Here is a 22,756-nt window from a genome sequence, read left to right on the forward strand (position 1 = left end):
AGATTCCAAACTCTGTGGCAATATCAGTAATTCTGTGGCTTCTTCAAGCTATCCAATAATTCTTTCCAGGATGAAATTATTTAGATGATGTCCTTGAGACATTGCAAGACATCCAAGTTTGCAACTTTATTCCTTCACAAAAAGAGCTTCCTTCAGACACAGTCCATTTAGTGAAAATTTAATCCTGACAACCAGTATTTATTCTAAATCCAACTTGTTCTTCTCCAAGCTTCTCTTCTACAATTTTTCTTAGCCATTTCTCAAGTATACTTGCATAAATTTTACCAGGAGTACTCAATAGAAAAATTCCTATGTAATTCTTGCATTCAGCTTTATTTCCTTTTTTGTAGATGGTACTATAAGAGCCTTACTGTAATTATCTAGAATTCAACCATCTAACCCTGCCTTCTGAATTATGCAGCATAACCATTGTAAAACTCTTCCACCTCCACATTTTGAGTATTTCTAGTCAAAAATCATATACTCCAGATACCTTCCCACATTTCAGGTTTTTGATGGCTTTTTTTAACCTCTAAAAGGTTGGTCGATTGGTAGATCCTCTGCTACTAATGGCTCACGAAAAAAGTTAAGCAAGTTTGAACGTGGTTAGTAGTTGAAAGGAGATCAATTGTTCGATGCTGTTGGCACACTCTCCCTTGATGAGTCTTTGGACTCCCTGGAGGTGTCAAATAATAATAATAATATGTACTCCTGACTGCATTCTGCTTGAATGTTTTTTACCACCATGCTGTCACTTTTACACGGTGCTTTTCTCTTTTATGTTTTTTTCTGTATTCTCTAAGATTGCATGCTGACTTCTTTCCAGGAACATTCGACATGCTTTTTTTTTTCCTTGACTGGCTTTTTAACTTCCAGATTTCACCATGGAGTTCTGATTTTTCTATCTTTGCCAGACAACCTCACTGCATTCCTCTCTGGCTCCAGTTAATGCTTTACTTAGGATTTGCTATTGAATCTTCAAGGTTGGTTTTTGTTTGCAGTCTCTTTCATTTTTTCTTGAATAATGTTTGTGTATTTTACACCTCTGAATGGTAAAATACACAAACTGTCAACTCTAAATAGTGATTACTTCCTGTTTCAAATTTGTTGTATATATGTTTCAAATATGTTGTATACTTTTGTGTTCTGAACCTGTGGGAAAATATTGCTGTCAACAATAACATAGTCACTGAGACTTTCTTATTTCTTGCATCTTCTTTCCTGTGAATTTGTGCACATTTTTATGTTGGAACGTCATGTTAGTTGAGGACATAGTGACTTAACAAGTCCATGTCCTGGACAGAAATCTATCAGGTAGTTACCATTATTATTAGCTTCGCTCATTTATCCAAATTTTACCAGAACATTTCTATATATCTGGTAATCATTTCCTCCCCTGTTATTTAGATCTCTGACAACCACCAACTTTTCTGTTCATTGTGTCAGTTGTCTTCTTTAATACAATGAAAAATTCTCCCACTTCTACTTGAGTAGAACCTTCTGTGGGACCATATGCACAAATAAGTCTCATTGTGCAGTTCCTCATTCTGATATTTGCCTACATCACTCTTCTTGATATTGCTGCCATTCAAGGTTTATCCTGATATTTAGTGTTGAATGCTGTAGCTACTCCTTTTTTTTCCTGATTGTTATTGCCTGAAAATAACATCATGTATTTGTTGCTTAGAAAGACCTCACCTTTTTTTGGTGTTCTTTGTTTCTGTAACACCTATTATGTCAATCTGTTACTTATCCATTTGTTCTGCTAATTCCATTTCTTTTCCATTGATGTTTCTTATGTTGATGGTACTAATCTTGAGTTAGAATTTGTTCCAGGAGCTGTTTTTTTTGCTGTTCATCCTGGCCTGATGTGTGATGTAAACAATGGAGCCTTGTTTAACTGGGTGATGCCCAGCCAACATGAAATTTAGTCATGTTGTACCATCATTTTGCATTATGATTTAAGTCAGTAAGAGTACAATTTGTTTGGCTAAATCTCAAATTGGCAACTCATCCTTGTTCACACAGCATTCAGGGAGATCTTTAATAGGGTGCACCACAAAAAAGGTGAGATTGGTTCTCTGCATTCCTTAAAAGGCTACTACATGGAGATCTCCTCACAGTTATCTAGCTTTGACCCTTAAGCACTCCATGGAGGTTTAAAAACTCATATGGTTTGTATGTATTCTAGACAGGATTCGAAGCCAATGTCCAGCCCAAGGGCATTATCAGTGACTGAATTATGGAGGCTCCCTCTCAGTAACATCTGCTACTTCCTTGAAATGTCCTTATTGATGCTTCTGATATATACCAATTTATTATACTCACCTTACTTAGCATAACTTTTTATTCACTGACTCTGATCTTACTTAATATATCCATGAATGTATACATTTGGATGCATAATAGTGGAATAAAATCTTTTGAAGTGGGGGAAAGAAAGTTGCCAAGTTTTTCTTGGCATTTTTTCTGGTTTTCCTTTATGTGATAAAGTTATGGATACCTATTATTTTCAGGTTAGGATCAGGACGAGAATTTGAGGGCTGACTTAACTTATAGCCATTGCTGAGAAATATATATATTTTTAAATTCAGCCTATTTTATAAGCCTGGTTTAAAGTTAGGGTTGTATGTAGATCTGGATTTGTGCTTAAGAATGTTAATGACATCTTTTTTTTGAACTTGTTGTTGATGTGACAAATCTATGTGTAGATTTTCAGCACACTTTGAAGGAGAGTGCACTAGAGAAAAGGCAAGTAACTTTTTTCCAAAGAATGGCAATGAACATACAGCACTAATAATTTTACCATATTCCTCAGTATTAGCATACATACACTTATATACACACATCCAAATTATCAATGTAGCAATCTAAAACATCATTACTGTGTTCTTTCAGATTGCTATATTAATAATTTAGCAAATTAGTTCAGTTGGAACAGTTCTGCATTGTCAAAAAAAAAAAAAAGTGCTATAGTGCATATTTTTACATAATAGTTCTACACACATACAAATCCAAATCATGCATGTTGTAAATAAACTTGTTTAATTTCATTCCACACTTGGAACACAGAAGCTATTAATGAAATTTGTAAGCTTTAACTAAAAGTTTTCTTTATCCCACATCAGTTACCTTTTCAGACAAATGAAAACTGATGTAATATATATGGTGCCAGCCTGGTTACCCAAGTAGTTAGTGTATCCACTCTCCAGCCGAAAGGCTACGGGCTCGAATCTCACTGTGGGCATGGATGTTTGTGATTGTCTGTGAAAATACTAGTGATGGTGGTGGGCATTAGATGCCATTGGTGTAGTTGTGATTTGCTGTAGTTGGTGGATTGAGTGATAGAGACAGAGAGTTGTAGAGTAGGTGTCCTCCCTCGATGAGTCTTTGGACTCCTTGAAGGTATCACATAATAATATATTCCAGGTGACTGCATCTATTAAAAAAATGTCTAATTTTAATTACTGATTTACAGTAATTAAAATTAGACACTTTCATAAGTTAGATTTTAAGCTCATGTTAGCTTGTTCACAAATAAGCTGATATGACCTCCCTCTCTTTCAATACATTTTCTCTAATGCTTAACATATTTTTTATTATAATTGTAGTAAAACTCTTCAGGGTTGTGGGAATCAATTTCTGCTTTGATTTTGTCATTTTAAAAATGGATACCTTTGATAGGTTTCTTCAGTTTAGGAAATAATCAGATGTCAAGCCTACAGGGAGAAAGCTTCACAACTTCAAATATCTCTTCAGCGACCTTGCATTATCATGATCAGAATCAGCATTGGCTGTTTTTCAGTATTAGCATGACTAGTTTGATGTTTCAGTATTCTCACGGTTCTAGTGATACTTTGTCTTTATCAAAAGACAGTGAGCATTCATTTTGCATCATACAACGTCCTTCATATGCTGAATTTCATTTTAGATATTACCTTTCTTTTGGCTATGTTGAAACAGTTAGCAGTAAACTTCCAGTCTCATCTGTTTCATTTTTCTAGTTATCTGACATGCACCCAGTGTAGGCACACTTTTAATGTATCCCAATTCTGCAGTGATTTAGTTGACATTGCTGCAATGTTTAATTTCAGTGCTAGTGATCTCTGACTTATTCAACAATTTTTCTGAATATCAGTTGTGCTTTTAAGCCACCTACTACATGATCAGCAATCATTAATTTAAACTCCACCATTATTATTTATTTCTCTTTTTCATGCCCAGGAATGCACAGTATTTACATCAGTATCTGCCATTTAATCATCAGGAAATTTTGATAGCACTTGCATTTATGAGCATCAAAAATTCAATTTTGTGTACAGTTTTACACACTTCAAACTTGTAAAAGACTCATCTTTTTACATTTGATAAGAAATGCAAGTTTGATTGTATAGCACTGCACATGCCATACTGTATTATTATTATTATTGTTGTTGTTGTATGTGCACCTCCATGGAGTCTGAAAACTCATTGCAGGAGAGACCCAAGCTATCCACACAATCTTTCATACCTTTCCTTGAACCCATTAACAGACAAAGCACTCATAACTGATTTAGCAACACTCATTCACAGCTCTCCAAGCAAAAAATCTAGTCCTCATTCCCCCACTAACTACACCTTTATTCAACTTTTAGGGATGACCGCTTGTTCTGAACCCTCTAGCCAAGTGCTGAAACATTTCCCTTGCATCAATCCTATAAAACCTTTTAAAGCAACTTAAATGTTTCCTCACACTTTCAATTTATCCTCATTTCTCAGACTACTCGCCATCTTGGTCACTCACCTCTGAATCTTCTTCTCCCCCAAGAAACCTAGGAGATCAAACCTAAGCACCTAAGCACAGTGATCCAGATGTGGGCATATCATAGCTTGATAAAGAGGAATAACAACTTCCTTATCTCTACTTGTCGGTGTGTTCTTCAATAGCCAAGTAATCTTATGGGATACCTTAGCATTATGTTCTCGAAACTTTTAAATCTCTGTCTACTCCCCCCCCCCCCTCCATATCTCTAGCTTCATCTGTTTCTTGGACAACAGTTCCATCGATATGGTACACAGTTTGTAATCTGTTTATCTCAAAATGCATAACTTTAGATTTCTCCACATAAACTGATTCACAAATGTACCACTAATAGAAACCTTCGATCTACTGAAGTCACACTTCCCCCCTGATATATTTGAACTATTCAAATTCACAATATGCAGGATATTTCACATGGAAAGGGAAAATATATAAACAAATAGATGGGACAGCCATGGGCTCCCCCCCCCCCCCAGCCAACTCTTACATAGAACACCTGTTAAAACTAGCAATCAATACAGCCACTCTCAAACCAACACTTTGGCTACGCTATGTTGACGATGTTTGCTATTTGGCCACATGGCCCAGAGACATTGGAAACATTCTTAGCGCATTTAAATAGCCAACATCCAAAAATCCACTTTACAATGGAACTGGAAGCTAATAACTGTCTGCCCTTCCTGGCTACACTTATCACACGTCTTCCAGATGGTTCCTTATCATTTTCAGTTTTTAGAAAACCCACACATACAGGGAGATATTTACACAAACAATCACACCATCACCCTTCTCAACAATATGGCATTTTTAAAATGCTAACCCACACAGCGAGAGCAATCTGTTCCAATGACAATGCTCTTGCTGTTGAACTGGCTCACTTATGCCACACCTTCTTGGCCAATGACTATAATCCCCATCAGATAAACAAAATACTAAACACTCTAAGAAATCCCTCCCACTATCCACCACAGAGAACTACAACAAAACAGTCGCCATCCCATACATTAAAGACACATCCGAAAAAATTTCTGGAATTCTTAATAAACATGAACTACGCACCACATTCAGACCTTGCGGCAAATTAGCAACCCTTATCCGCTCACCCAACATTCCCCCTTTATGACATCCAGGAGTCTATGAAGTATCCTGCTCATGTAATCAAGCCTACTACGGTCAAACAGGAAGAACTGTGAACATCCGCATCAGCGAACACAAAAGATACATCCGGCATTATCACTATGGCAAGTCGGGCCTAGCAGACCATGCTCTGGATATCCCTGAGTCACAGGATCAACTGGAAGAACACAAAAGTACTGCACAGAAGCTCTTACAAGTCGGAGAGATTGTTCTTAGAGGCAACAGAAGCCCTGAAACAAGAGAACTCCAAATCTCAACAAATATGACTGTATAAATTTACCTGGGAGACAATCATCTTAAGAAAAAACTAGTACCGTTTTTTTTTCTCTGTTTTGGACTCTAGTTTTATGTTGATAGCTGCAATTTTTTTTTTTTTTCAGATAGAGGATGCCAAAATCAGGACTCTAGTCTTTGTGTTGCTGCTACAGTTTTGTTTAACTAGTCCGTTGATTACACCATGTTGTTATAATCTCGCATATTGTGACAAACTGTGTTTTTGTGCTCTGAAGATGCTGGTTATAACACCAGCGAAATATCAGCAATAAGTTAATAAATAATTATTTGCTTATTATTCTGTGTTCTAATTTATACCGTTAAAAAAAATAAACAACATGTACGACAAACACATAAGCCCGTCCACATGATACCCAATATCTTTTGCCAATACTGACAGCCAATTGAATTGTCCTGCAAGCACTCCACATCACCTTGATTAACTATTACTCTACTTCATTTTGCATCATTAGCAAACAACTGAATATTTCCTTTCAGATTATATCATTTATATACAAATTAAACAGTAGTAATCCCAGCACAGAACCTTACAGCACACCACTAGTCACCTGTTTTTACATTGGATATCTGTACAGCAGCTACCCTCTTATTCACATAACCAGTGGTAATATCCATCCCTATTTGTTCTAATTTGTGTAACAAAGTTCCATGTGGTATTCTGTCAAATGACTTTGAGAAATTCAGCAGAATCATTATGTAGCCATTTCTTTTATCCAGCTCAGTTGTTACTCTATTATAAAATAATTAGTAAATTACTAAGGCATGACAGATCCTTTACAAAGCTATGTTACCCCTCATACAGTATCTTATCCACCCATTCTTGAATTCTCTTTTTGACCAATTTTTCCAGTACTTTTTACCATCAATCCTGAGATACTGATTGGTCTGTAATTTGTTACTGCAGTCTTAGAACCTTCCTCATGCAAGGGAATCATTTTGCACTCTTTCCACTCCCTTGGAATTCTACCAGAGCTGAGACTTAAATTAAAAAGCCTAGTCAGAGGTATTGCCAGTTCCCATGCACATTCTCGCAAATCCTGAGCTGATATCCTTTCTAATCCCACAGCCATATTTACATTGAGATTCTGCAGTATCCTAAGAACCTCCAATTCATTCACCTCTGTTCCCACATCAGTGTCTGTCACATATGTTAAAACAGTAAGCTCACTTGGATGATATACTCTTTTATCTGCTTCAGTCACCTTGTGACCATCATCACTCATTAAGGTTAGTCCTCCATAGTCATTCTTCTCACTTGTCACGTAATGAATAACTCTTTGGGATTTCCTTTGGCCTGCTCGGCTAGATGCTTCTTGTAATCTGATTTTGCCTTCCTTGCCATGCTGATCACCTTTCTTGCCTGAGTGTTATACTATTCACGAGTTTGCTGGTCATCTTTCTCCTTATATACCTTTCACAGCATTTTCTTCTTCTGCAGCTCATACTTAATATTACTCATCCGTATAACTCCTATCTGATTAACCCTCCTTAGGTGTACAATTGAATACTGCTTCCTGTTGATGATCCTTAACTATATCTCATGCACTACTCCCTTGCAGTGTTTTATGCCTTGGTGGCACAGATTCAAGCTTCCTCCTAAGCTTGTCATAATCACCTGTCTTGTACCACATATATTCCTTCTCAACAGAATATTCCTCATGTTTTACAATCTCCCAAATCAAGACTGCATGGTTTCTTTTGCCAATTGTAGGCAGTGTGGCCACCTTGGTTATGGATAGCTCTTCTGATCCTATGACCAGTTTCACTACTCTCATGCCTAGTCCCCTCCTTCACATGCCACCTCATGTAATTATCTCTCAGTAGGTGTATAAATTCCGTTTCCTTCCTGTCACATAATATTTCTTCTTTCCGTTCTATATTTCCATAGTTCAAGTCTGCCATAATCATCACTCGACCTGTACTCATTGTACAGGTACTAATTTGCTGATACGTGTCTTCCAGATCATCTGGGGAACTCCCAGGCCTATTGCAACAACCAGCTGTATATTTTGTCTTACTGTCCTTGATCTCACACCAGACTGCTTCAAATGAACAGCCGTCCTCCTCTTATCTCCTATTCTTTATGGTTTCAATCATCTGCTATCTTCAACAGTACTCCCCCCCCCGCCAATCCTATCTTCTCTATCTTCCCTGAAAATACTAAACCCTTCACGTTCTATCCCTGTAACTACATCGTCTGGTGTTAGCCAAGTCTCACTAATGCCTATAACTTTTGTTGAAGATGCACTAACCAATGCCAAAAACTCCTCCCTTTTATTCCTGATACTTCTGGCATTAGTATATAGAAACTGCAGCATCCCTTTAGGTCCAATCCACCTTTACTTTCTGAATTGACTACCCTTTTCAATATTTTTGCTTGAGAGACTAGATTCTGCTCTTGGTTATTCTCACACTCACTCGCATCATTGGTGCCTTCACCCAAACTCACCTGCTTCCACCTTAAGTTTTCCTGAATGTGCATTTCAGCATGTTCAGTGAAAAAAGCTTTCTTTAGACACCTAATACGAAAACCATTTAGATGCAGTCCATTGGCATTATACAAATCCTTTTTTCCATGAAACACAGACTACAGATCCACAAATCTTATGTCATTCCTTTTGCACAACCTATGTATATTCATTTGCTACCAATGCCTTCCTCCTTAGTTTGCCTTTATCATAACTTGCGTGGCAGGAGACTTGCAATCTTCACCTTCTTGCTCTTCAGTTTTGCTTCTTCTAACAACTCCTTTACATCTTCCCTGATTGAATACTTCTCACCTCTCAAATCATTTGTGTCAATCAAGACAGTTAGTTCTTAATTTTTTTGCACCAGGGAAACACAATTTTGTTCCACTTTCATTAAGTACTCCCCTGATCATTGAGTCTCTGTACATAATTTTCTTCTTGTTTTTCTTGTTTGTTTGTTTGATCTTTATTATTACTTCACACCACCTGCTTTCTGTTCTCAGCCCTGCTAATCTCTTGCTGCTTCTGCAATTTTTCAGTTTCACGTTTTGTTCTGTGAAGGATAACATTTAAGCGTGCTATTTCTTTATTTATGTCTTTTCCATTGTCCTCTTTTTCCATGGCCACATGTTTAATATTAATTCTGACATTTTCCATCCCACCATTGATAACGTCCACTCTACTAACATTTGCTTTGTTCTCGTCACCTAATGGGCACTCACTTTTGAAACATTTAATACACACTTTCTCTCTAATATCAGTTTCTTTCCATATATCCTTTAATTTTTGTGATGAATACATCACTGCACTGCACAAAATCCTGCAAATTCAAATCACCTGACAATGTGGTCTCTGTCGCCATTGTTATACCACACATTGACACCATACAGACAATATTGTATTTAAACAAAAAAATGCAAGGCTTACTTACAAGCTAAATAACTCAGTCAGTTACAATCCATTTAAAACAAAAACTACAATAAGTTAACCTAATATTATGAACTAAAATATGAAAAAATCACTTTTCCTTCAGGAAAAACTGCTTCTTCAGGCACACTAATAACCATGCAACACACGCACACCCTACCTAATCGCATCATCCATTAGAGGAATGAAGGAATAGAACTAGATTCCCAGTGAGTGAATAGCTTGAATCACATTTCTATACCACTCACTCATACACATACAAAAATCATTACTTTCGGACCCACCCCTTTTAACTTCACTTTCTCTCTTTGGTTCTTCTCACTCCATTTACATCCAGATTGATCAACTTATTACCTAGTCTAAAAATAAATAAATTTTATTTTTAGAAAGCTAACATGAGATTTTTTTTAAGTCACAGATATAAATGACTAAATTAATAATTCCTTTTCAGATTTGTTGCTTATAAAAAGTCTCTCATTATTATGAAGATTTGTTCTCACATTTAAATGCTTTCATAACTATGTACTTAATTTCATCTCAAATTGGCTTCTTTCTTTTCTTTTTATATATTATATTCTAGTGATGCCCTCCTTGTTTCTATCACCATTTTTGTAACAACTTATTACCTAGTCAACAGCTGTTCTCAGTCATGTAATGAAGAATTGCCTGAGTTTTTTCCCAGTTAGGTAAGCATCACTCTCAGATTCAAAACCTAACCTAACAGTCAGCAATATGAAGTGTGGTGGTGGTCATATAATGTGCATTTCTCCTCTCTTCTTTTTTGATATTTTATATTTTCATGGTTAGTGCTGTGCTGCTGGGATTTATTTTAGGTAAAGGTGCATTACCAGAAAAAACCAAAAATAGAATAAAATTTTCGGAGACTGTTGCTGTATTGAAATGGCATCAACAGTCTCCAATTATTTTTTTTTATGAGAGATTAAGTTTCATGTTTTTTTTTACTTTTTATTTATTTATTTTATTTCATTCTATTTATTTACTTATTATAATTATTATTGATTTATTTCTGTGGTCAAGAGAACTCTATTGAATAAAAGGCATACAGATGCTCAAGAAAACCAAAATTTAAATCTGCATATTGTAACCAGTTAAATCATAAAATTGAGACATTACATTGATGAACTGGACTACAGGGGAAATTAATGAGGCTGGGGAATTGGCATAATTGAGACAAGATTGAACTTTAAAAGGCATATTGCTAAGTCAACGAATGAGCTCACCAGATCACTTGGATGTTGTTAAATACATACAAGTAGATATAAGGAGGTTATTATTCCTTTTTATGAAGCTTTAATAAGGCCACATCTGGATTACTGTTCACAAATCTGGTTGCCTGGATTCCTTGGAGATGAGGAGATGGTGGAGAGGATCCAGAGACAAGGAACTATGATTGTGACATATCTGTGGAATGTTGTCTTGAAGACAGATTAAAGATTAAAAGGTAGGAAGGAGTAGATATAATAGAAATGTGTAAGTTACTAAAGGTTTTTTTTAGAATAAGGGAGGGGATATCACCACTTGAAATTTTGTAAGAGTGTGGTTAGCAAGGCTACTACAGTTTTTGGCTTGATGGGCAGTGGTGTGGTTGCCAGAAATGGTTGTGAGTGCTTAGTTGGTGAATGAGTTCAACGAAAAGTATGATAGTTATTGCAGAAATAATCTTTAGTATGGGCCTCCCATGAGTCTCTGACTGAACAGTGATGCTTGAGAAAGTAATAATAAATTATTATTTCAGCATGTTTTTCTTAATTGTCATAGGTACAGATCTATTTAGTAACTGATGACTTTCATTCAGATATACCTTCTTCTTCCAGTGTCCTCCCCTAGAAGGAGGTTGCCAACCATCTCACAGAATTTTTTTCTTTCTTTTGCTGCTCTGGAACATTTATGGTAATTCAAGCTAGTCCAGTCCTTAATGTCTTCAAACCACATTCTCCTGGGTCTACCTCTCCCTCTTTTTCCATCCAGTTTCCCATCATCATCATCAGATTCCTGATATGTACCCTCAAGGGGTATACAGGATATGATAGTACTACATGAAAAATTTACATCATTACTAACTTCCTATCTACAATTTTCCTCCAGATCAATCTGTTATCTGTTAAGATTCCAACATTATTAAATCTTATATTTCTATCTTTTAAAGCACTGTATACTGTATCAATCCATCTATATCTTGGCCTTCTCAGAGCTTTTTCCTGATTAATAATATCCAATATTAATTTCTTGGCAGAGAACACTTGTTTTGCTAATCTTTCCTCTCCTATTCTGTTTAAGTGACCATATCACCTGAGATTCCTGGATACTGACAATGCCAAGTTCTTTCCTAATATCCTCATTTTTAATATGATATTGCCATTGATGCCATCAGTTCATGCCCCTAATCTTTCTCAGGACTCTCATATCTGCAGTCAAGTGTTTTACTCGTTTGGTCTTTGGTCAGAGTCCCAGTTTCACTGTCGTAGAGAAGGCTTGATGAGATATAGTGTTATCTTAATCTTTTTCTTGTGTCTGTGTTAATATCTGGATGTTAGAACAGTTTTCATATCAATAAAGGCTTTTCTTGGTATCTGTATTCTTCTTTTTATTTCTTTAAGGGAATTTTCTCTATCTGTAAACATTTGTCCCAAATATATAAAAGACTGTTCAATTTTCTTTCGTATTCATAGTTAGGAATTTGTAGAGACACAACACGTGCTAAAATAATTACTTTACTTAATATTAGGAAAGTAACATACGTTGAATATTACTCAACCTCTGTATTGAGATCATCATCAGGAAAATACACATGTATAAGAACCAAGATACATGCTACTGCACTATGCAAAGGTAAAATTAATCTAATTGTTCATTAATCTTTTACCCAGCCTGACCTCTCGTGGAAAAACTAAATTAATAATATTAAATTGAAAAAAAAATATAAATAGAATACAAAAATTAAATAAATAAAAACACATAATTATAATAATATTAAAATTGAATTAAAATAAAAAATAAACATAAAATATTTTTTAAAAATAAATTAAAAACAGAACTACACTAAACATTTCTAAAGTCCTCTCGTATTGAGATTTTTTTCTGGGTTTGTTCCAGTTGCTATAAGGGTTGCAGATGGGTCCTCCACATTCTTGGAATGATTAATCCGTCATTTTTGCTCAGGAATGTGTTTTAGCATTTCAAAGGCTTCTTTGAATTTTCTCTCAAACCAGGTTTTGGTGCGATGTAGGGACTTGGTGCCTTTCCAGTCAATTCTATAGTATGTTTGGAGTGCATGGAGGCCTGTTTTCCATAATGGAGGTATTTGATGTGTTGTTTGTGTTCGTCTTTTCTGATTAGGATCGTGCATCCTGTTTCCCCTATGTAGGGTAGGTTACATGTACATTGGATTTTGTAAACCCCTGGATGGGCCAGGTATGGAAGAGGATCTTTGGAAGAACTGAGTAAATTTTTTAATTTTGTCCTGGGTTTGAAGGTAGTCTTGATGTTGTATTTATGTGGTATTCTGTCTATTTTTTCTGAAATGCCTCTAACATAGGGTATGGCTATAGCATTCTTGTAATCTTTTTTGTTTTTAGTGGTATTTTTGTGGAGGGTCTTGTTCTTTGAGCTTGTTCATTTTCACTTGAGCAAATTGTTAATGCTCTGTGTTTGAGGGTGCTTATGACTCCTAGTTTTTGTGTTGGTGGTGGTATGAATTTTTGTGTATATATTGGCCTATGTGTGTAGGTTTGTGGTAGAGAAAGAAGGGGAGACAGCCTGAGGGAAGACGTGTAACAAGTGTGTCTAGAAAAGGAAGAGAGTTGTTGTTTTCGATTTCAGTGGTGAATTTGATACATCTGTGTTGTTTGTTTGGGTGGCTAAGGAATGTATTTAATGTTTCGCAGCCATGGGGCCAAATGGCAAAAATATCATTGACATATCTGAGCCAGATTTTGGGCTTTAAGCTGGCTGAATCTAGAGCTCGTTGCTCGAAGGTCTTCCATTTAAAAATTAGGTATTGGGAGGGGGAGGGGGAAGTGGTGAACTCATGGCCGTACCTTCTTTTTGTAGGTAAAAATTGTTTTGCCACATGAAATACTTGGAGCGGAATACGTGAGCAAAAGGGCCGTGATTTTTGGTGGAAAAATGTTCTGTAGAAGAATAATAGTATCATTGATAGTGACATAGTGAAAAAAGGATTATGTTAAAGCTGACTAATAAATCTTGGTCATTGAGTGTGATTTTTTTTTTAATTTGTTTATAAAATGTGTATTTTTTATGTAGGAGGGGGAAATGACCTACCAACTCTTTGAGGGTGACTGCTAATTTCTTGGCTAAGTGGTAATTAGGGCTGTCGATTCCTTCAACTATCGGCCGTAGTGGTGTGTTTGTTTTGTGTATTTTCGGCAGGCCATAAATTCTGGGAGCGCAGACGTAATGCGTTATTAGTTTTTTGGTTATTTCTTCTGGCCACATGATCATGGATTTGATTAATTCTGTTGTTTTCTTTTTGATGCATTTTGTGGGGTTGTAGTTCACCATTTGTATGTGTTGTGGTTGGATACAAAGGGTTCATTTTTTCTAGGTATGCTCTTGGATCGAGGACAACGGTAGCATTATGTTTATCTGCTTTCGTGATTATGATGTCTTTGTTATTTTTTAAGGATTTGACTGCCAATTTTTCTGCTTTGGTTAAGTTGCAACTTAGTTTTTTATTTGAGCTTAATATGTATGATGTTTCCTTTTGTATTTTGTCTGCTAAATTGGAGGGGAGGGTCTTAGATCTCTTTCAATATGATAAATGAAATCTAATTTGTTAACTGACCTTGGTGCAATGGCATAGTTCAAACCTTTTTCCAGCAGTGAAAGTTCTCCTTGGTTAAGGTTGTAGCTTGATTTGTTGATAACTTGGCCATGGTCTGTTTGTGGTTGGTTGTTCTTGACTTTGCTTGTGGGTGATTGGTTGCTCCTTTTTTTTAAAATTTAATATTATTAATTTAGTTTTTCCACAAGAGGTCAGGCTAGGTAACAGACTAATGAACAGTTAGATTCATTTTACCTTTGTATAGTGCAGTAGCATGTATCTTGGTTCTTATACATATGTATTTTCCTGATGATGACCTCAATACAGAAGTCTAAACATCGAATGTTACTTTCCTGATATTAAATAAATTAATTATTTTAACATGTGTGTTGTGTCTCCATAAATTCCTTACTATGAATGCTGATCACCGTGTAACCTTAAAAGAAAGAAACAATATTCTTTTGGTTAACAGTTATATTTAGTTTCTTATTTACTAGTTCTTTTGATATAATCATGTACTTTGTTTTCTTCAGGTTAATAATTAATCTCACAGATCAGATACACCAGAATACACCATAATCAGGTACACTGCATTTCAGTTATTAAGCAAACTTTAAATTGGAAAGAAATTGGGATAAATAAATGTACATTTCTTCTCCCACTCATGCATTTACTATAATGTAGTAGTTTCTTTTAATACTCTATTATGAAATTTAATTTAGCATTATAATTCAATTCACTTCTCTTTGTTTGTAAATTGAATATAAAAAGTATGTACAGTAAGACCCGTTTAAAACTACCCCAATTAACACAGATTCGCTATATAATTCGTTTTTTTTCCAAACTCTAAAAAAGTGCTAAATATTCCATGATTCTATATAACTTGGTTCTACTTAAAGCATAAAAAAGTGCTAACTTTACACTGATTCAATTTATCACTGTATTTCCTTTGATTCGTATATAATACGATTATTACCGAACCCAGACCAATCAGTGAAAGGTGACATTTCATTGTAACCCTGTAATTCCCTTAAATCCTAAATCTGTTTGTCCCATGCATATGTTTTCCCTGCACATTTTATAGTTGTTCATTGGCAGTGAAACAGTATCCACGCTATCAATATGATTTGGAGTGCTGTGTAAAACGTTATTTATGTGCTGTAATCATCGATATTATTGACCAAGGGAATCAACAAAATTCTATTTGTTCATTAAAAATAATCATTACTATCATTTTCTAAATTATTCATAATGAGTGAATGTAAAGATGATAAAACAAAATTGATATGAAAAGCATTTTGCTCGACGTTGATAAGGTGATTAGAAAAAGGTGAACATCAAGTTGACATTGGAGCCGCTTTAAATTTATCTACTACTATTATATGAACGATTCTAAAAAACAAGGACAAAATTAAGTGTTCAACAACCACAATATTTTCTCCAACAAAGTTAACCCGATCCAGAAGCAATGTTTTAGAGGAAATGGAGAAACATATTTCTATTTGGATTGATGATGAAACCAAATGTAACATACCATTAAGTCAGGCAATAATCATGGAAAAGGCCAGGTATTTTTAATCATATTCAAAAACAAAGAGAGGATATGAACGAAAAGTTTGCAGCTAGCAGAGGTTGGTTTGATAGATTTAAAATGAAACCTCCGACAATTGCTTAATGAGAGAAAAAGAAAACGAATTACACTAGATGACTTCATCAAGAATTTCAGAAAAGCCAGAACCTTTGACAGCACAAAAGTAAACTTTATATTTCTGTGTATGTATGTTTATGTGTTATGTAAATTTTGCAAGTTAATATAAAAATAACTTAAAATTAAAGTAAAACTTGTTTATTCTTGGTCGCATATTCCCCATCCCTATTTAACATGTGTTAAAATGACCCCATTTAATCCATTTTGTTTAGTGCTTTGTTTTCTAGGAACGCATCCTGAGCATTAATTGGGGTATTACTGTAATTTGTTTTGTAAAATATTGTGCATGTGCAGTATTTGAGGCATCAGCACAGCTAAAGAACAGCTGTTCATGTTAAAATTAGAGATTGAGAGGAATATGGATTCCGTTTAGGGAGGAGAAAGAGTTATAGGAATGTATTTGGAGACTTATAGATTTATCTGAAGTATTTATTCTTTCAAGTGGTTTATGACCATTGTAAGATAAAATCAATACTTCAAGTTTGGGAAGAGCAAATTTCAGTACTAGTTTTGATCTAGTATTTATTTATTTAACCCTGCATTTTTTCCTTTCAGCAGATGTAACTGAAGACAGAATATTTTATTTTAAGCAGAAAGTTATGTTTTTCTTCTAAACTGTGTTGTTCTTCATGATAGTGGTGTATTACAGAAAGTAGAAAACTATTATTCAGACAAAGAAAGGAATAGAATTCATATAATGAAGATTCATTTAGAGAACTGTAAAGCCAGCAGTTTACTCCAAGTATTTTCTCTTCGTGGATAAGTTTCTGGAGCAGACTAATTTTTCTGAAAATTGTTTACACTGCAGCTACTGAGGTAGATAGTAGCTTCAGTGTAAAGCTTCAGTAACCATTCTTTATTTGGAAAGAATGGTAACTTTGAATCAGAGTGAGATGACACTTATTTGGGAAGTGATTGTATTGGAAGGGCAAAGTTATAAAATCCTGGAAAGGATCTGCAAAGAAATTTGTTTTGTTTGTTGTTATAGAATTTTTTTTTATTATTTCCTGAAATTAAATGTGTAAGAGATAATGCATCTCTTATGGATTTCATTTAAAATAAATATTATGTAAATAATTATTTATATAGTTATTTCAATTAAGCAATGTTTCTTTTCTATTACAATTCCCTTTGTATAAAGGGAATTGTAATAGAAAAAATAAAATAAAAATCAAGGGTATCCTTTTTCAGTCTTCCATTGCTAATTCCATGAAATTTCTGCTCAGTCTTCACATATTGAAGACACAATAACACAATTTTTCTTCTACTGTGTTCCTTTACTATTCCCTAAACAGTTGAATGCTTAGCAATATTTGATAACATTCTTTTCACTTCTGTGCATGCCTGGAAATACATTAGAATAACTTCTGCTCCAGTACTGTATTGCATGCTGCTGTTACTGTTTCAGCACTGTACTTGAAGCAACAATCTTTTCATAGTACAGGAAAGTTTATTTCATTATAATTTCGAAATGAAACAGCCAGAATTCATAACAGCTCTTCATTTTACAATCTTTTATATACTAGGGTAAGTTCACTTAATCACTTTCACAATGTGAATTACAGCAGTAATTTTCATTTCCTTGTAATCGGCAACATTTTTGTAAACAGTGTTTGTCTACATACAAACAGCACAAACATTTTGAAATGTTGTGAAAGTGTTTAGATGAACTTACCTCAGTCCATAAAAGATTGTAAAATGAAGAGCTGTTATAAATTCTGGCTGTTTCATGTTAACTACTTTTATAAAATGCCTTATTACTTAATTCTAACTTTTGATTCATTTTTATATTTTTAATTTGTGGAATATCTGAATTTTAATACAGATATCCCACAAATTAAAAATATGAAATAGGATCAATAGTTAACCAACAACAATACCGTAAGTACAGTGGTACCTTGGTTTGCGAGCATAATTCGTTCCGGAAACTTGCTTGTAATCCAAAGCACTCGTATATCAAAGTGAATTTCCCCATAAGAAATAATAGAAACTCAGATGATTCGTTCCACAACTCAAAAATATTCATATAAAAATGATTACTGTAATACAAAATACATAAAGTAATTGAATTTATTAATTACATTACAGTCACATATTACAGTAAATACAATTAATTGTATTAGGTAGGACGACTTTCATTGTCACTAACGGAATCACTGCTATCTGTTGACTCTTTTTCTTTTTGTGCGACTTTAACAAGGAACCTATCCAATGACACTTGCTTTTGCCTCTTTTTGAGGATATCACGGAAATATGACATTGCATTGTTGTTAAACAGATTCGTCACTCCCACTGCCATAGCCTTACTCGGGTGGTGCTTTTGTACAAAATTTTGCACTGTTTGCCACATTTTATACGCCTCCCTAATCTCATTTGAAGAGAGGGATGTCTCCATCTTTTTCTCCTCCTCCTCATACCAGATCTCCTCCATAACCTCTTGCTGTTGCTCGCAATGCACATCCATCAGTTCGTTGGTGGTAAACTCCTGACCATGTTCCTCCGCCAGCTCTTGAATGTCGTCCTCATTCACCTCCAGTCTCTGATGGTCTTCCCCAAGGACATAATTTCATCGACAACTGGCAGCTCCTGTTCATGAGCAAACCCCTCGATGCAATCAGACCACAGTTTTCTCCAAGCAGAATTAAGGGTTCTCTTGGTGACCCCATCCCAGGCTTTATCGATAATCTTGATGCAGTTTACGATTGGAAATGATTTTTCCAAAACTCTCGGAGGGTAAGGTTAGTTCCTTCGGTCACCTCAAAGCATCGCTGAAATAGTGCCTTGGTGTAAAGCTTTTTAAAGTTTAAAATGGCCTGCTGATCCATGGGCTGGAGTAATGGAGTAGTGTTGGGAGGAAGAAACTTGACCTTAATGAACTTGAATTCTTCCAGTAAGTCGTCCTCAAGGCCTGGAGGATGAGCAGGAGCATTATCCATAACCAGCAAGTCTTTGAGTGGCAATTTTTTTTCTAAAAGGTATTTCTTCACTGCAGGAACGAAGACCTCGTTAATCCACTCAACGAACAAGGTACGAGTGACCCAAGCCTTGCTGTTGGACCTCCACATAACGTTTAACTGGCTCTTCTGCACCTTGCATTTCAGAATGATACATGAGCAGGGGCTTGACTTTGAAATCACCGCTTGCATTAGCACACAGCAAGAGGGTGAGACGGTCTTTCATGGGCTTGTGACCGAGCATTGCATTCTCTTCTGCTGTAATGTACGTCCTCTTTGGCATCTTTTTTTTTTCCAAAAAAGCCCCGTCTCACCGCAATTAAAACTTGCTGCGGCAGGTAACACTCGAAAACCATGAGCTTCTGAAACTCTGCAATGAACACCACAGCTGCCTTTGCATCTGAACTCGCAGCCTCTCCGTGCCTCACATCACTATGGATGTCACTTCTCCTCTTAAAGTTATCAAATCATCCCCTGCTTGCCTTGAAGCCTTCTTCGTTTTCTGTAGACGTACCTGGCAGTTTACTTACGAGGTCGGCGTACAAGGCCTTTGCCTTCTCACAGATCAAGTTCTTGGTCACAGTATCACCTGCTAGTTGCTTCTCGTTTATCCACACCAAAAGCAACTTTTCTACATCTTCCAGAATACGTGGCCATTGCTTTGATACTCTCATGACCCCTTTTGCCACATCTGGCCCCCTTAATTCTTCTTTCTTTCTTTAATACTGTGCAAATCGTTGACGTAGACTTCTTATAAAATCTTGCAATGGCGGCCACTTGCTTACCTTGTTCGTGCTTTCTGATGATTACCTTCTTAACTTCTACCGTAATCATCTCCTTCGTCTTACCGCCTTCCTTTTCAACCCTTTTCTTCATTGGGGCCATTGTCATAGTCTTCATTCAGCATGTCATCTAGCATTGTTTTCCTTACTCTTCCTCTGGGTATTTTTTCGTCTATTTTTCCTTCGATGGCATCTCTGATGATTCTTACTTTATTTTTACTTTAGTCTTCAAAATGTCCTTTGAACTGAGTAAACATGGGTGAGAATAAAAAACCTATTACCTCTCTTTATTTGATTCTGTATTTCCACTGGTTTGCTTTGTTGGCTAGTTATCATTTCCCCTAAATATTTAAGTCATTCTGTTTTTTCTATTTTAAGGTTCCCAATTTTCAGACTTGCATCACTTAACTGATTTTGCCTGGTATCATTATTTTGGATTTTTTATTGATTAATTTTTAACCATATCTCTTATGCTAATTTTTCGAGTGTAAATATGTTTGTTCTGCTTTCTGTTTCATTCCTTGACATGATGTCAATATCATCTGCATATATCACTGATTTGTTTATTAGAGTGTGTTTAGTATTTGCTGGTATCAATTGAATAATGTATTTAAAAGCTAAGTTAAAAAAGTATTGAAGCTAGTCTATCACTTTGTTTATGTCCTTGAGTCATTGGAAAGGGATCTGTTAAATCATTTTGTATTTGAACACATGCTTTTGAATTTTCCATTATTAACCTTGTAAGTCATACTTTATCTGGTATTCAAAACTGTATCATAATCTCATATGATTTTCCTTTATTAATGCTGCCATATTTTCATTGGAAATCAACAAAAATCTGATGAATAGTTATATCAAATTTCCAAAATTTCTCTAATAATTTTTTAGATTTATTTAATTAATTGTGGATTTTTCTTCTCTGAAACTTCTTTGGTAGACACCAGTTATCTTCTCCATAAATAGGTTAATCTGTTCTTCAAATAGAAGTAAATACTTTATATGTTGTACATTACAGAAAAAATACCTCTATAATTTACACATACTTGTTTTGTCATTCTTCTTCTTTTTATGTATCAGGCAAATCAGATTCTTTCTCCATTCATTTGGCATTTGCTGTTTCTTTCATATGGTTAAAATAAATTAATATATTTTGTCTTCTAGTTTCCTTCCTCCTGCTTTCAGTAACACTGCAGGATTTGTATCTATATTCCTGGGGATTTGTTGTTCTTGAATGCAGTTGGATAATTGCATTCAAGAACAACAAATAATGCGCTTTAAGATCATTCTTGTTGTGTTGTGCATATCATTATATTAAGGGCTTGTCTTTTCTTCCTTTGACAAATTTGATCTGCCTCTTGTCTTGGTTCTTTATATTTTCCTTCTTTAATCCCATTTGGTCTCGTAGTAAATTCTTTGTATGCTTTATTTCTTTTTATTGCTGCTTGAGCACATTCTTCATCAAACCAATCTTTTTTTTTTGCTCAATTTCATATCCCAGATTTTCTTCTGCAATATTCAGAATCTGTTGTTTAATGTGTATCCAGCTTCTTTCTGTATCTAGTTCTATATCTATATTTTCATCTTCTATTTTTTCTTTAATTTTGTTCTCGAAATTGGTTTTAACTTTCTTTAAAATACAATGCACTAGTCTGCACTTAGACTAGTGCATTGTATCCATAAAGTAATCACTGACATGGTAATTAAAATCATATCATCGGTTCTGTTGCAACAGAATTGATAGTTTGATTTTCTAATATACAGCCTTATCTTCCCATTATCAACAATTATAGAAAATCACCATGAGGAACACAATTCTCTCCTCCAGCTTGAGGCATGTGATGTGATATTATAAACTTGACAAAACATCAGCTTATAAATATTTGAACATTAAATTATTTATTTATATTCTTGTTCATGTAGTTTTTCCCCTCCAGAAAACTTGGACATTAGCGAATGAAAGAGCTGTGGAAATTTTAATATGGGTAACAGTAACTAGCCACTTTATCAGAGTCTAATTGAAAAGGCAGTACAGTGCTTTATTTAACAAAATGTTCATACAAAGTAATATATGAGTTCATTGTAATGGTTGAGAAAACTGTTGATCATATTTTCGCAATATGGATTAATTCTTGTTTAATTAATCCATTTTTCAGAATATGTGGTTAATATTACATATATTAGATGATTAAGTTACATATGTAGATTGCGTGATTTTGACAACCAAGAAAGTGGTTAAAGGTTTTGCCCCATTTGACTTTTTTCAATTTTGACATTGAAATCGTCCTTAAGTTATAAGGAGGTAATATTTAAATTCACATATTAGTCGCAGGTATACTATTAAACACATATTTATTAGATACATGATTAACCATCGTTAATTAGCACTCTTGTAGCAGTAAAAATGTGATTTATACAAACTAATTTTTATGGCTTTCATTAATGTAAAACTGTTTATTGTTACATGCTTCACTCTTTTTTTATTATTATTTATTTATTCTCTTTTTGAAATATTCAGGATATGATATTGTTATATATAATCATTTCTGGTTTATTGTTTATCTGAGACAGATTTTTAGGGATTTCAGTTTATAAAAATTCCCTTGCATGTAGTAAGAGTAACTGACATGGAGAGAAAAATCCATAAATCAGCTTCACCATGGATGTGGTGGTTGAGTTAACATTTGGCAAAACTGGCACTGTTTGAAACTTAATTTGTTCGAATATCTGACTCATTCAAATAATTGGTATATTTCAAGGCTAAATTTCCAGCTGCTTTCTGCAACTCAGCTAAATCCATATTAGTAAGTGCATAAACTGATAATAAAATATCACGCTCTTTCAAAAAATATCCATCGGTTTTTCATGAATTATTAAATTAATT

At 34.8% G+C, this 22,756-nt stretch overlaps 1 protein-coding gene across 2 annotated transcripts in view; it reads left to right on the plus strand.

Moving 5' to 3' along the window:
• Positions 1 to 22,756, plus strand: part of LOC150094421 (pleckstrin homology domain-containing family J member 1-like) — a 137,841-nt gene that overhangs the window by 82,953 nt on the left and 32,132 nt on the right. The gene's annotated exons all lie outside the window — the stretch shown is intronic.

Source organism: Typopeltis vanoorti, chromosome 22, assembly GCF_054136105.1.
Source record: "Typopeltis vanoorti isolate ZY-2024b chromosome 22, IOZ_Tvanoo_1.0, whole genome shotgun sequence".
In the NCBI taxonomy this organism is placed as follows: Eukaryota; Metazoa; Arthropoda; class Arachnida; order Uropygi; family Thelyphonidae; genus Typopeltis; species Typopeltis vanoorti.